The sequence below is a fragment of the Heterodontus francisci genome, chromosome 19 (genome assembly GCF_036365525.1).
Source record: "Heterodontus francisci isolate sHetFra1 chromosome 19, sHetFra1.hap1, whole genome shotgun sequence".
Classification (NCBI taxonomy): Eukaryota; Metazoa; Chordata; class Chondrichthyes; order Heterodontiformes; family Heterodontidae; genus Heterodontus; species Heterodontus francisci.
This window is the reverse complement of record NC_090389.1, coordinates 41,931,547-41,945,187: the sequence shown is the minus strand read 5'-3', so window position 1 is coordinate 41,945,187 and position 13,641 is coordinate 41,931,547. Positions and strand designations below refer to the sequence as shown.

The 13,641-nt window shown below is 41.5% G+C and overlaps 1 protein-coding gene and 1 pseudogene across 1 annotated transcript in view; both read right to left on the bottom strand.

Moving 5' to 3' along the window:
• Positions 1–13,397, bottom strand: part of frmd4bb (FERM domain containing 4Bb) — a 393,899-nt gene extending 380,502 nt beyond the window's left edge. Inside the window, exon 1 of the mRNA XM_068051541.1 lies at positions 13,339–13,397. The gene's annotated coding sequence lies outside the window, so the exon portion shown is untranslated. The remainder of the gene's footprint in view (positions 1–13,338) is intronic.
• LOC137380335 (large ribosomal subunit protein eL37 pseudogene) lies at positions 5,587–5,873 on the bottom strand (annotated as a pseudogene).
• Positions 13,398–13,641: the final 244 nt, after the last annotated feature.

Sequence of the window (13,641 nt, the reverse complement as noted above, 5' to 3'; positions counted from 1 at the left end):
AAGTGTTTTTCAATTTCTTTATGGTTGAATGTACCACACTGGGCCTAGGGAGCTATTAGGCACTCCCTTAATCCTTTCCTATTCCTCTGCGATGCCGAACTGAACAGGCACCAGCGATGGCCTCCAGACCTAACTACTGTTACCCATACCTTCCTATCTGCAGGCACAGATGGGCTACTTCCCAGTGGCCCTCTCAGTAGAGCTTCAGAAGGCCATGCCTCCCCACAAAGAAACAACCAAGTTTTTCAACTGCCAGACAGTTGAAGGCATATTTCAAAGGGAGATGTTCAACTAAGATATGAAGCTCCTGCCAAATGCGTCCTGCCATCATGGTCCCCTATTAGCAACAAACTCAACTAGTCACCGGCTGACATTTACCCTCCTTTACAATATCCAAGGATACCACTCGGAGATCATTCTGGCCTTGTTCATGCATCTTGCCCCGTCATTGTATACATAATCCCATCGGCAACAAAAACATCTCACTGACAAGTTGTTTGACAAACTCTTGACTGTTTAAGACCATCGAGGCTCCCCTTGGTAGCCACTCTTATCTCCCTTTCAATCTTATCCTCCTACTTATGCTATATTACCAGAAAAAGAATTGTATTTCTATATTGCCTTTCACAACCACCGGATGTCCCAAAGTGCTTTACAGACAAGAAAGTACTTTTGAAATGTAGTCACTGTTATAATCTAAGAAACACAGCAGATAATTTATGCACAGGAAGCTCCCACAAACAGCAATGTGATAATCTGCTTTTGTGATGTTAATTAAGGAATAAATATTGGTCAGGGATAATGCTGCTGCTCTTCTTAAAGATAATGCCATAAGATTATTAACATCCACCTGAGAGGGCAGCCAAAGCCTCAGTTTAACATCTTATCTGAAGGACAGCACCTCAGATAGGATAGTACTGAGGGGGTGTTAACCTTAATTTTTAATCTTAGATCATGGAGTGGGACTTAAACCCACAATCTTCTGACTTAGAGGTAATAATGCTACCAACTGAACCACTGTCAGGCAGTTCACTGACAATTGACCACAGGAGCTCTGGGTGACTGAAATGGTACTTCTTTGTCTTTGGTCCATACTGGAAACTAGACTCAGATTGCTCACACTCACTTTATATTGGACCCTGACTGCCAGCAGAAGGAGAAGATCTTTATCCCATTGGCCAGGACAGGACTTGATACCAAGTCCAGAGTTGAAAGTCTGTGCCATTCAGATCTCCCCAGAATCTTTTATCCATCATTCTGATCTACATTTGAATCATGCGCACAGAGCTGAAAGAGCAGTAAGCTGATAGATTGCAACATCCAGTCTTCTTGGAGTGTCTACAAAATTAAAAATTCTATAACTTATTTTTACTGCATTGTGCCAGACTGCATCATGAAGGAGTTGATGTAGACTTGATCCCACTCTACTAAACTCCAGTTTTCACCCAGAGAGAAAATCAGCCCTGTAATTCTGTGGTATTCATTTTCCACAAAAATGAATGAGTCCACACCATCATGATAAGCTGATTCTCATTATGTGGTAATGCAGCTCATGCTTCATGTCAGTTGTTGATGTGTGTTGATCCAATTTACCAAATGGAATCCTCAAAAATAAATAAAATGTTTGTTTCTACTTATTACCAGGAATAGATTGGTTATTTTAGTTGTAAGCAGATAGAAGCTACTCTTATTAAAGACTCCATGTGGCTAAATTCTGCTTTTAGATATCTGGGAAGGGGAAGGGATTGCCACAGCAACTTTATTCTTATGAAATCTCAATGCTATCTCTGCAACTTCCCTTCCAGGCCCCATGCTAGCTGACATTGCAACTTGCTCCCTCTCAAGTATTGTCCCCCTCCCTTTCAAATCTGTCATTATCACTGCTCTTCCTTAAAAAATTCCACCCTTGACCCTTATGCTCTTGTAAACTGCCACCTCATCTCCAACTTTTCTTTCCTCTTTAAAGTTCTTGAAAGAGTTATCTCCCAAATCTGTGCTCATCTTTCCCACAACTCTATGTTCGAAACTCTTCAATCAGGTTTCCATCCTTGCCACAGGAGTGGAACAGCTCTAAGCAAAGTTACAAATGACATCCTCTATGACTGTGGTGCACTATTCTTTCCCATCCTTTTTGACCCCTCTGTAGCTTTTGACAAGGCCAACCATGTCCCTTCTCCTCCACGGTCCAGCTGAGTGTTTCTGCCCTCTCCTACTTATACTCTTACCTATCCAGTTGTAGTCCTATCCTGTGTCAAGAAAACATTATATGCCAAATGAAAAATATTAATTCATCAGTTGGAAACTTACATTCAACTTATAATGGAGAAAATCTTAGTTAACTGAAAAAAAAACTAGCAACCAATATGGCCACTGCAATTTGCATCTGAAACACCGTTGCATATTATAAGGAGCCAGAAGTCTAACAAGAAGCCCAGCAAGAACAATACTTTGGCTAACTGAGTAGATTATCCAGATCATCTGCATTAGTGGGACATTCAAAGCTATCTTGAGGCATTCATAAGTGGAGACATCCCTCCATGTGGTAAACTCTAACAGTACCACCTGAGACAGCTTTTGGGTTTTAGACTTTGGACTTCATGAAAAACAAAGGGGATTGAGAGAACTATGTGACCATCTGTTCATCTCTGAAAAAAAACAGGAGTTTTGTTACACACAGAAGAGACAAGCAGTAACTGAGTGTGCGTCAGCAGAGAAAGTGGTGTGCATCCCATTCTTTCTTTCTCCCTTTCTCTCTCCAGAAAACATTAAGTTTGAAAACCATCTGTGACTGTGGACCCTCCAAGCCTACAGACTGCTAAAGCCAGAGACCAGGGGAAGAGAACCACAGTCCAGTCTGCCTTCAAGAAAATCCTGAGCAAAGCAGGCCAGCCACAAAGTGCACTTTGACCGACCAATGGCTTCAAGAGTACAACTCCAGCCAGATAACCACCGAAGCATCCAGCCTCACACTGTGTATTTAACTTTTATTTATTCTTGACTCTAATCCAACTAAAAACCTACTTTCCACTTTGCTATCTATTTATGTGTGTGAGATTCTCGTGTGAATGTGTGCGTGAATGTGTAGCATTTTTTCTTCATTATTTTTGAATCGGGTTTGATTGTTAAGTATAATAAACTTACCTCTTGTTGAAACTCAAGAAAACCTGTCTGATTGGCTCTTTCAAGATCACAATAAAAGGAAAAAGGTAAAACACTCAGAGGTTGTAAGCACAACCACTTTTTAAAAGAAATAAACCCTGTTGCGGTCAAATAAGAGGATGGGCAAAAGGTCAGCTTGAGACCCTCTCCTCACCTGGCCGTAACACCTGCAATCATTTATTTTCCTACCTTGCACTGTTACCTCTGACAAGGATCTATCCTTGGCCTCTTATTTCTCATCAACATTATCCCAAGACATGATGTCAGGTTCCACATACACACTAAAATAAAAGCAAAATACTGCAGATGCTGGAAATCTGAAATAAAAACAAGAAATGCTGGAAATACTCAGCAGGTCTGGCAGCATCTGCGGAGAGCGAAACAGAGTTAACGTTTCAGGTCAGTGACCCTTCATCAGATACACACCACATACACACTGATGACACCAGCTCTACTTCACCACCACCTCTCTTGACCCCTCCACTGTCTTGGTGTTGTTAGATTTCTTGTCTGACATCCAGTCCTGGATATGTCACAATTTTCTCCAGTTAAACATTGGGAAGACCAAAGCCTTTGTCCTCCACCACAAATTTCCATTCCCCTCCCTGGCCGCTGTCTCAGGTTGAATGAGACTATTCACATCCTCAGGTGTCTATTTGTTCCTTTGATCAACTTCCAACCCTATGTGCACCTCATCATCAAGACCACCTGCTTCCACTTCCTAATATCACCTGGCACCACCTGTATTTGAACTGATCTGCTGCTGAAACCCTCAACCATGCCTTTGTCAATTGCAGAATCTGCTATTCCAATGCTTGTCTGGGCAGCCTCTTGTCTTCCACCCTCCATAAACCTGACTCATTAAAAACTATATGGCTTACACTCCAATTCATGCCACTTACCCATCACCCCACACTCAGTGACCTACACTGGCTCCTTGTGTTCAAATCCCTCCATGGCTTCGCCCCTCTCTGTCTCTGTAAACTCCTTAACCCTACAACCCTCCAAGAACTTGGCATTCCTTCAACTGTGCTCTCTCTCAGTCAGTGGAGGCTCAGTTGGTAGTGTTCTTGCCTCTCAGTCAGAAGGTTATGGGTTCAAGTCAGAAGGTTGTTGACTCCAGGTCTTAAGCACAAAAATCTAGGCTGACACTCCAGTATGGTGCTGAGGGAGTGCTGCACTGTTGGAGGCGAGATGAGATGTTAAACCAAAGCCCTGTCTGACCTCTCAGGTGGATGCAAAAGATCCCATGGCACTATTTTGAAGAAAAGCAGGAGAGTTATTCCTGGTGTTCTGGCCAATATTTATCCTTCAAACAATATCACACAACCAGATTATCTGATCATTATCACATTGCTGTTTCTGGGAGCTTACTGTGTGCAAATTGGCTGCCACATTCCTACACTACAACAATGACTACACTTCAAAAATAGGTCATTGGCTGTAAACACACTGGGCATCCTGAGGTTACAAAGGGCACATATAAATGCAAGTTGTTTATTTAGTCACCCTTTCGAATATCTCCTTGATCTGTTTATACTCCTATGAAGCACTTGGGAACGTTAAAAGCACTATTAATTACAAATTGTTGTTGTATAGGAAATTCCTTTGCCTCAGTCCTGTCATAGACAGTTCAGTTGGCAACATTTCTTCCGTTGTTTCCATATTATAGTCACCATGTACAGCCAGAAAATTACCATAGTTGAAAAGTTGAACAATTACCCACTTTTGAGCTGCTCATTCCAGAAATAAGAAACAACACAAAACAAACAACAGCCTTGGGAACAGCTGTCAAAGACGACAGACAAAATAACATGTTATCATGTCTAAAAACCCTACTGATTTTCTAAGTATACGTTTTGGGCTTGGAAGAAATAACTGGTGGAGAGTGCTCGGGTGGAATTTTCAAGTTAACTCCTTCCCTTCACCTAGCTTTGTTACAGCCCCACTCAGCCTCCACAGCTACAATCCTTTCACACTGAATGCAGCACACAGGCTATTTCTGAACACCAGGGTATGATGTACTACACTGTTTGTGGATGTTGGCTACAGTTATGCACAAGTTAACAGAAATTAACACACATTCCAGCTTTACAGTTCTTTATGAAATCCTCTGGTGTGCAAGAGAGGCCATAAACTGCAATTAATAAAATGCACCCCTAACAATGGGTGCAGCCTCCTGTTCCTCCTTACCTACAGGCATATGCACAACCCAGTACAATGGCACAATGGCAGTTTGCATATTACCAGGAAAATTAATATTTTTAAGGTGTGAGAAAATCAGGTTTTATGTCACCAATATCAATTTCACATTCACATGCTAAGGACACATTGTGTTGTCAGGTATATTAATGCAGTTGCCGGGTTTGCTTTTTGAAAAAACTTTCCAAACAATAGCTTTATTTGTTGTGTAGTTACATCAACAGTTTATGGAGCGCTGCAGGAAGCCATTGTGGTATGTCTGGGCTTTAGGGTGGTCCCTTCGCGGAATCCATGCCTGAATCTGTGATACACCACCTTCAGGTGCCTCATGCGACCTGTACCAGTTGTGTTTCTCCTTTTGGCCTTAGCACTCCAATTATATTCCTCTTTCTCCTGGCAGGGTAAGCACATTTACCGCAGGTTGATTTCCGCAGGTGAAATGCACCACATCCCCAACAAAGAGTTTGGGCCATGTTCTTCCTCTTACCAAATGTCGATGTTCCCTTTCTCATTTTCATTGCTTTCTTAGTTTGCAACACTGTTCTCTGGAGGGTGGTTGACTGTTTATTGTAATATGAAACACAACTGTGGTGCAAAGATTACAATGACTGAAGCTGCTGGGAAAGTACAATAAGAAATTCCCTTCAAGGATCTCGTGCTAACAAGTATTTCCAGGCTCGTCTTTTTGTCTTTGTGCTGCAAAAATTGATTTTGGTGCACATTAACCAGGACCCAGCACAACAGCGATAATCAGAACTCAATGAGGCTAGGCTGCCAGCATATTATCTGACTCAAAATTTAATTGTGCCCTAGCAACCTGAGTCAATGTTGGCCTTGCACTGTTCTGATGCATGTTTTTAAAAAATACATACTGTGCTTCAGAACATATTCAAAAACAGGTTTTACTACCTTCTTGGTATAAGCTGCCAGTTTCATGAATAAAATGCAAAACAAATGTAAACCTTGACACTCCAAAACCATATGGAGTGTGGAACTGTTGCCTTTCAAGACAATAAACCCAACAAGACCTATTTAAAAATGGGTCTTCCTTGCCGCCAGTAGGTTATTGGTGGTGTGGCTATTGACAGTGGGAGTCCATGTCACAGGAACCAGCAACCAAACAGCAATATAAAAGCAGCTTTAAAAGGGAACAGGACTCTTCCGAACTTTGTTTATCCGTTCAAGTGACGGGCATCCCTGTATCGACCTATATTAGGTGATTGGAAGCCTATGCAATGTGTGGTAAATAGGTTTTAACTAAGCCAGTAAACATAACTTCTGTACAATTCCATTGCCAATATAGAATACAATGATGTACCAAATAAGTGAACAGTTTAATGTTGGAAATGCAAAACCATTGTATCAGAAGGTAAGGATCTCTTCCAGCCATCGGCAAAGGTACAGTGACCAGAAGGAAAGTTGCAAATCACAACTTCAGAACAGTTGAACATGCTCTATTGTCCTAGCTTTTATAGAAATTTCTATAGCATTTGGAGCAGATACTGCAGACTACTTCCTGCAGCAGATCTGCAATACAAAATGCACCATTCAATTGTGTGTGCTTACAATATTTGGGCTATTGTTTATACACCGCAATTGACCAGCGACTTTGATCTGACAGTTTGCCAGTCATGGAATGTTCTGAGCCAGTTAACGGTTTTTCTCAACACTGAGCCATTGATCCCAGATGTGCCTGTATCAGCACAAGTGCAAAAGTTCATTACTGTTGATGTAACATTCCTTGAAAAACTACTTAAAGAAAAATACATACGAAATATGGCACTTCTCTAAAGGTCTCCTGCCCAGTCTCCAATCTTGCATCCTCCATAAACTGCATCTCATCGAAAGCTATGCTGCTAAGCCATCACCCCAAAATCATTGACCAATGTTGGCTCCCGGTCTCCATTGTCTCAAATTTAAAATTCACATCCCAGCGTTTTAAATACCTCCTCACTTCACCACTCCCTAGATGTGTAATTTCCTCCAACCTTTCAAAACTCTAGGACATCCTGAGGCTGTGAAAGGTGCTATATAAATGCAAGTCTTTCTTTCTTCTTGCTATATGAATGGCACTATGTAAATGCAAGTTGTTGTTCTGAAATACGTTGGAGAAAGCACTGTCATACATAAACCTTTTTTTGTTGAATTTGGCTAAACGAACAAAAACTACAGCAAACATCTAAATATACTTTTAAATTTGGAAAATTCGACTGATGTTAGTGGAAATCTAATATGGCATTGCACAAAATATATTCTATCAGCTGGCAGAGCATGGTCTAAACTACTCTTGACATGCTGATGCCAGAGCACCATGACAAAATGGCCAAGTGGTCAACAGGAAATTAAGTTGTTTTTCTACCTTTTGGTATTGACATAAATCAAGTCCTGGTCTAATATCAGATTTATGTAACATATGGAACCAACCACTGAATACACAATGGATTTAATTGTGATTTTGTTTTATTCAACGCACATCAAGAATTGCACAAGTGAGATCCTGTACTGGAATTTACATATTCCAGTTTATTTTTTTTAGTTTGTTTTTGAATAGCGTCTTGCATTGACTAGTAAAGGATTATTGAAGTAGTAGGACACGATAGTTGTGGTGCCTGAGGGATGTTTGCTTTACTGTTAGGAAATGTTTAAGGGTGATCCAAGATGACTTTTTTTGATGGAGCATCAGCCTGGCTGTGATGAGGAACTCAGCAGTGTGGAAGATTGTGTATCTTAACCTACACTCTGGTACTGTAGTATGTCACGCTCAGGCAAGGAGAAATTATGATTATAATGAATTTACAAAAGAAACCAAAACAGGCACTTTTGTTGAAAAACAAGATGGAGTTGAGAGGTCAGGTGACCTCATCCTGTACTGCCAATACACATGGGAACTACAAGAATCCTGAGTCAATTTTCATGTTTGGACCAGCCTTGGAGAAGGCATTAAATGTAAATGGTCCATTCTGTGTTAATGGCTACCTCTCTTCAACAAATTGGGTTAATAATGGAATGGCAGCCAAAGTATCTCCAAATTCAAACTCAAATGAACGGGTGTGAAAAAACTCCACTTTATTAAAATGGAATGAAGATGGGTGAAACCCAGATCCCATTGTCCAACAATGGCGCCATCATCAAACACCCTTTATGAGGACAATGTGAAAGAGAAATCATGGTCACAGAAACCAGGGATACGATAAAGGAGCTTAGAGCCAAAGAGAGAGAGAGAGAGAGAGATTCCGTCCACTCCAGTGGAAGAACAAGGACCCTGCCTCAGAACACCATCTTTCAAACTACAATAGGCATACTGGAAGGAGCCTTGAACTCCATAATCTGAGAAATTTTACCAGGGTTTTCAACATTGAATTGTGACTGAGATACAACAAAATGAAGCCTGCAACAACCCATTCATCCTCCTGAAACTTTCCTGCACTGATTTTAAATCTTCACCGCCCTCCCCCCACCCTACCCTGAGGAAAGAATGCACAGTTTACATTGAACTCTTTTAAAACTCTCAGACCTAAATGCATGTTGTCTTTTAATCTCTATCTTTTCCTGTGAATGTGCGTTTCTGTATACGTGTGAGAGTAGGTGAAGTTGCGAATAGTTTTGGATATTGTTTAATTAAACATTTAACCTTCTTTAAATCACTCAGGAGTTAAAACACATTTCTAATAAACACACTGTCTTCAGTCAGTTCAGAAGTAAAAAGGGAAACCACCCCTATCGTTTCCCACCTGTCTGTAACAAGTACCATATGTTGATGCTTCAATTCCCTGCAAGAGTATTATGCCCCAGTAAACCTGTTTTCAATACATATGGATCGTGAGGCATACACCGGTAAAGAACTTGTATAAATTGTATATTACTTCCCAGTCGAGTCGTTACCTAAATTCTAATGACAACATTAAGAAAAGTAAAAGGAGTGATTTAACTGCATGAACATAGACTAGAAATTACTGTTGGTGATAGTAGTAAACAAATACTTAATTTGTTTGAATGTCATGGCTCTGTACCCTATCTTAGTGGCAGTGCTAGCCCATCCAGAAGCTGGCTGAGCGTGTCTACCCTGAGGCACAGTGTGGCTTTCGAGCAGAGAGATCCACCCTTGACATGCTGTTCTCCCTTCGCCAGCTACAGGAGAAATGCCGCGAACAACAGATGCCCCTCCACGTTGCTTTCATTGATCTCACCAAAGCCTTTGACCTAGTCAGCAGACGTGGTCTCTTCAGACTACTAGAAAAGATCGGATGTCCACCAAAGATACTAAGTATCATTACCTCATTCCATCACAATATGAAAGGCACAATTCAGCATAGCGGCGCCTCATCAGACCCCTTTCCTATCCTGAGTGGTGTGAAACAGGGCTGTGTTCTCGCACCTACACTGTTTGGGATCTTCTTCTCCCTGCTGCTCTCACATGCGTTCAAGTCTTCAGAAGAAGGAATTTTCCTCCACACAAGATCAGGTGGCAGGTTGTTCAACCTTGCACGTCTAAAAGCGAAGATCAAAGTACGAAAAGTCCTCATCAGGGAGCTCCTCTTTGCTGACGATGCTGCATTAACGTCTCACACTGATGTGCATCTGCAGAGACTCCGAAAGGATTGCAGCTGATTGCATCGAATTTGGCCTAACCATCAGTCTCAAGAAAACGAACATCATGGGAAAGGACGTCAGAAATGCTCCATCCATCAATATCAGCGACCACGCTCTGGAAGTGGTTCAAAAGTTCACCTACCTAGGCTCAACTATCACCACTAACCTGTCTCTCGATGCAGAAATCAACAAGCGCATGGGAAAGGCTTCCACTGCTATGTTCAGACTGGCCAAGAGAGTGTGGAAAAATGGCGCACTGACACGGAACACAAAAGTCCGAGTGTATCAAGCCTGTGTCCTCAGTACCTTGGTCTACGGCAGCGAGGCCTGGACAACGTATATCAGCCAAGAGCGATGTCTCAATTCATTCCATCTTTGCTGCCTCCGGAGAATCCTTGGCATCAGGTAGCAGGACCATATCTCCAACACAGAAGTCCTCGAGGCGGCCAACATCCCCAGCATATACACCCTACTGAGCCAGCGCCGCTTGAGATGGCTTGGCCATGTGAGCTGAATGGAAGATGGCAGGATCCCCAAGGACACATTGTACAGCGAGCTCGTCACTGGTATCAGACCCACCGGCCGTCCATGCCTCCGCTTTAAAGACGTCTGCAAACGTGACATAAAGACCTGTGACATTGATCACAAGTTGTGGGTGTCAGTTGCCAGTGATCGCCAGAGCTGGCGGGCAGCCATAAAGGCAGGGCTAAAGTGTGGCGAGTCTAAGAGACTTTGCAGTTGGCAGGAAAAAAGACAGAAGTGCAAGGGGAGAGCCAACTGTGTAACAGCCCCGACAACCAATTTTATCTGCAGCACCAGTGGAGGAGTCTATCACTCTAGAATTGGCCTTTATAACCACTCCAGGCATTGCTTCACAAACCACTGACCACCTCCAGGTGCTTACTCATCGTCTCTCGAGACAAGGAGGCCAAAGAAGAAGCAGCTAACCCATTTACAACAAAACACAATTAAAATATGGGACAAAGGAGTGTCTCACAAATGTGTTAAGCATCCAACATCATCAGCAGTAATTTCTAGGCTGTTGTTACCTGCTTTCAGCTTTTTCCCTGACCATCGTCTCTGGTAAAGCTGTCCTGATCACTTCACTGCAGCATGATAAATGACATGCAGTGGAAGAATTTTTTTTTAAAACTCACACAAACAAACTGCCAGACTCATTGTTATGCTGTGTGGGGTCTTAAGGCAGTTTTTCATGAAAATTAATAGAAAGGCAGGCACAAAATGCCATATTTTTGATTATGTTTTTCTATTGTTGATTGCAATTATTTTCAGTTGACATTGGTAGTGAGGGTGCAGAAAAGATTCATGAGAATGGTTCCAGGGATGAGGAACTTCAGTTACGTAGATAAATTGAAGAAGTTGGGACTATTTTCCTTGGAGATGAGAGAAAGTTGAGAAGAGATTTAATAGAGGTATTCAAAATCATGAGTGGTCTGGACAGAGTAGATAGGGAGAAACTGTTCCCATTGATGGAAGGATCGAGAACCCGGAAGCACAAATTTAAAGTAATTGACAAACGAAGCAATGATGACACAGAGAACTTTTTCATGCAGAGAGAGTTGTAAGGATCTGGAATGCACTGCCTGAAACTGTGGTACAGGCAGTTTCAATCGAGACATTCAAGATGGAATTGGATTATTGTCTGAAAAGGAAGAATGTGCATAGCAATGGGGAGAAGACGGGGGAGTGGCAGTAAGTGAATTGCTCCTTCAGAGAGCTGGCACAGACACAATGGGCCAAATGGCCTCCTTCTGTGCTGTAGCCATTCTATGATTCTATAATCGATTCTTCAGCTTATCTTTCTTTGGTATAAAATTCTTTATTCGGGAAGAAAATATGAAGAAAATTGATGCATCAGTGCTTGGCAGAATGATTGAAATTGTGGGGTTTATTCACATCTTATTCACATTCTAATCAGAGTTATACATCCGCACAGAAAGATCCTGTAATTTATGTGGAGGACTATGGATCTGCTGGACAGTCTGAATAGTAGTGTTGAAAAGGTGGTTTCTTTGAGTCATGTCATTGCTTGTATTTTGTGCTCACAAGACAAATATCCAATAATTCTGCACCACTCTCCAGCACTGTGAAAAAAAATTATAAGTCCTGTCTGCTTTCAAGGAGTCTAGGTTACAAGTACAAATACTGACCAATAATTAACCTTTCTTTGATATAATACAAATAACATATAACATGCTCATACTGATAGAAAGACATTGTGATCCCTGATTGCTACAAAAATGAGTCTTTTCTTGCTGCTCAGCCAATGCTTTGTTCTCTGCTAGTTAAGACTAACACATTCTTTCACGGTTAAAATCATCTGGACATGGACTGCATTTGGTGGTGCCTCAGGTAAACAGTATAAAACTCCACGCACGTTCACCTTGAATGCAGTGATGCAATTAATCACACAGGTGCTTGCAAGAAAATGGAATTCCAAGTGCACAGAGCTTCATTGAGATTGGCAATTAAAACAAAGAACTCGTTTAGCTATCCCAGGAGCATTACCATAATAATCATGCAGCTTTCCAATTTGCAAGATAGACAACGACCTGAATTTTCACAACACATTGGGAATTTCTTAATGCTTTCTAAAAATCGCTCATTTTATGCACACCAGCAAGCTTTTAAATAAGTAATAGCTTCACATTATAAAAGGGAATTCAAATAATCCTTTAAATTAATATGCCTAAATTAAATAAAACACAAAATTGAGATTATTTTAATACTGCAGCTGCCCTGTTTAAGTGCAGATATTAAGCTCCCTCCTCCCCAGGTTCAGTTAAATCGGTTTAACACCATGGTATTCCCACAGAGGAGGCTGCGTAGCTTTCTCTTTGCAGTCAGATGAACCACTCAAAATTTTTACCTAGACTGGAATCCTAAACAGCACACATGCTGACTAAAATAAGACTAGTATGAGTATATTTGATATCAGCATGCCATATACTAAAACCACTACAAATATTTTCCTGCACAAAGTATAGTCTGATTTGTTTGTTATAGACATCACATTGATAATACACAAACACAAAAGAGAACAGGCTAGCTGCAGAGCATACTAGTTTAAATATGTGTCGTTCAAAAGACTGGCTCATTGTAGAGAACCTCATTGTTTTCCAGACACAGACCCATATTCAAACAGAAGTTTAAACCCAGAAGTGCTTCCCATTGTTTCAGTTCTAAGATTACTGCTGACAAGGCAGTTTAGTATCTCAGTCGGTTGTAGCTTCAGAACTGTGAGTGGCTAATTGTCCACAGATTTGTCTGTGGCTATAATTCAAGGGTTGTGTGTATTGTGCATACACAGTTTCAAAATTTAGCAGAGAAACACCCATTGAAAATACAGTTAGAGATAAAGCTCACCTTTCTCCGGAGATGCCTTGTTTACTGTGCAGTCTTTCTCCTTTTTGTATCGCCTCTCCAGATAAAATAAGGACACTGGCTTCCTATACAGAACAAAACCTTGCGCTAATTCTTCACTTTTCCTCTCTCTCTCTCAGTGCTTCCCGACACGTGAGGCTCCAGCTTGTTTGTCGGCTCTGCTTTTTAGTCAGGAAGCTGTCTCTGCATATCCAGGCTGTTTACACTCACACACCGCCCCACCACGCCTCACAGTCTCTGCTTTCCCTTTACAACCACACAACCCCCTGCAGTTGCTACTGCCAG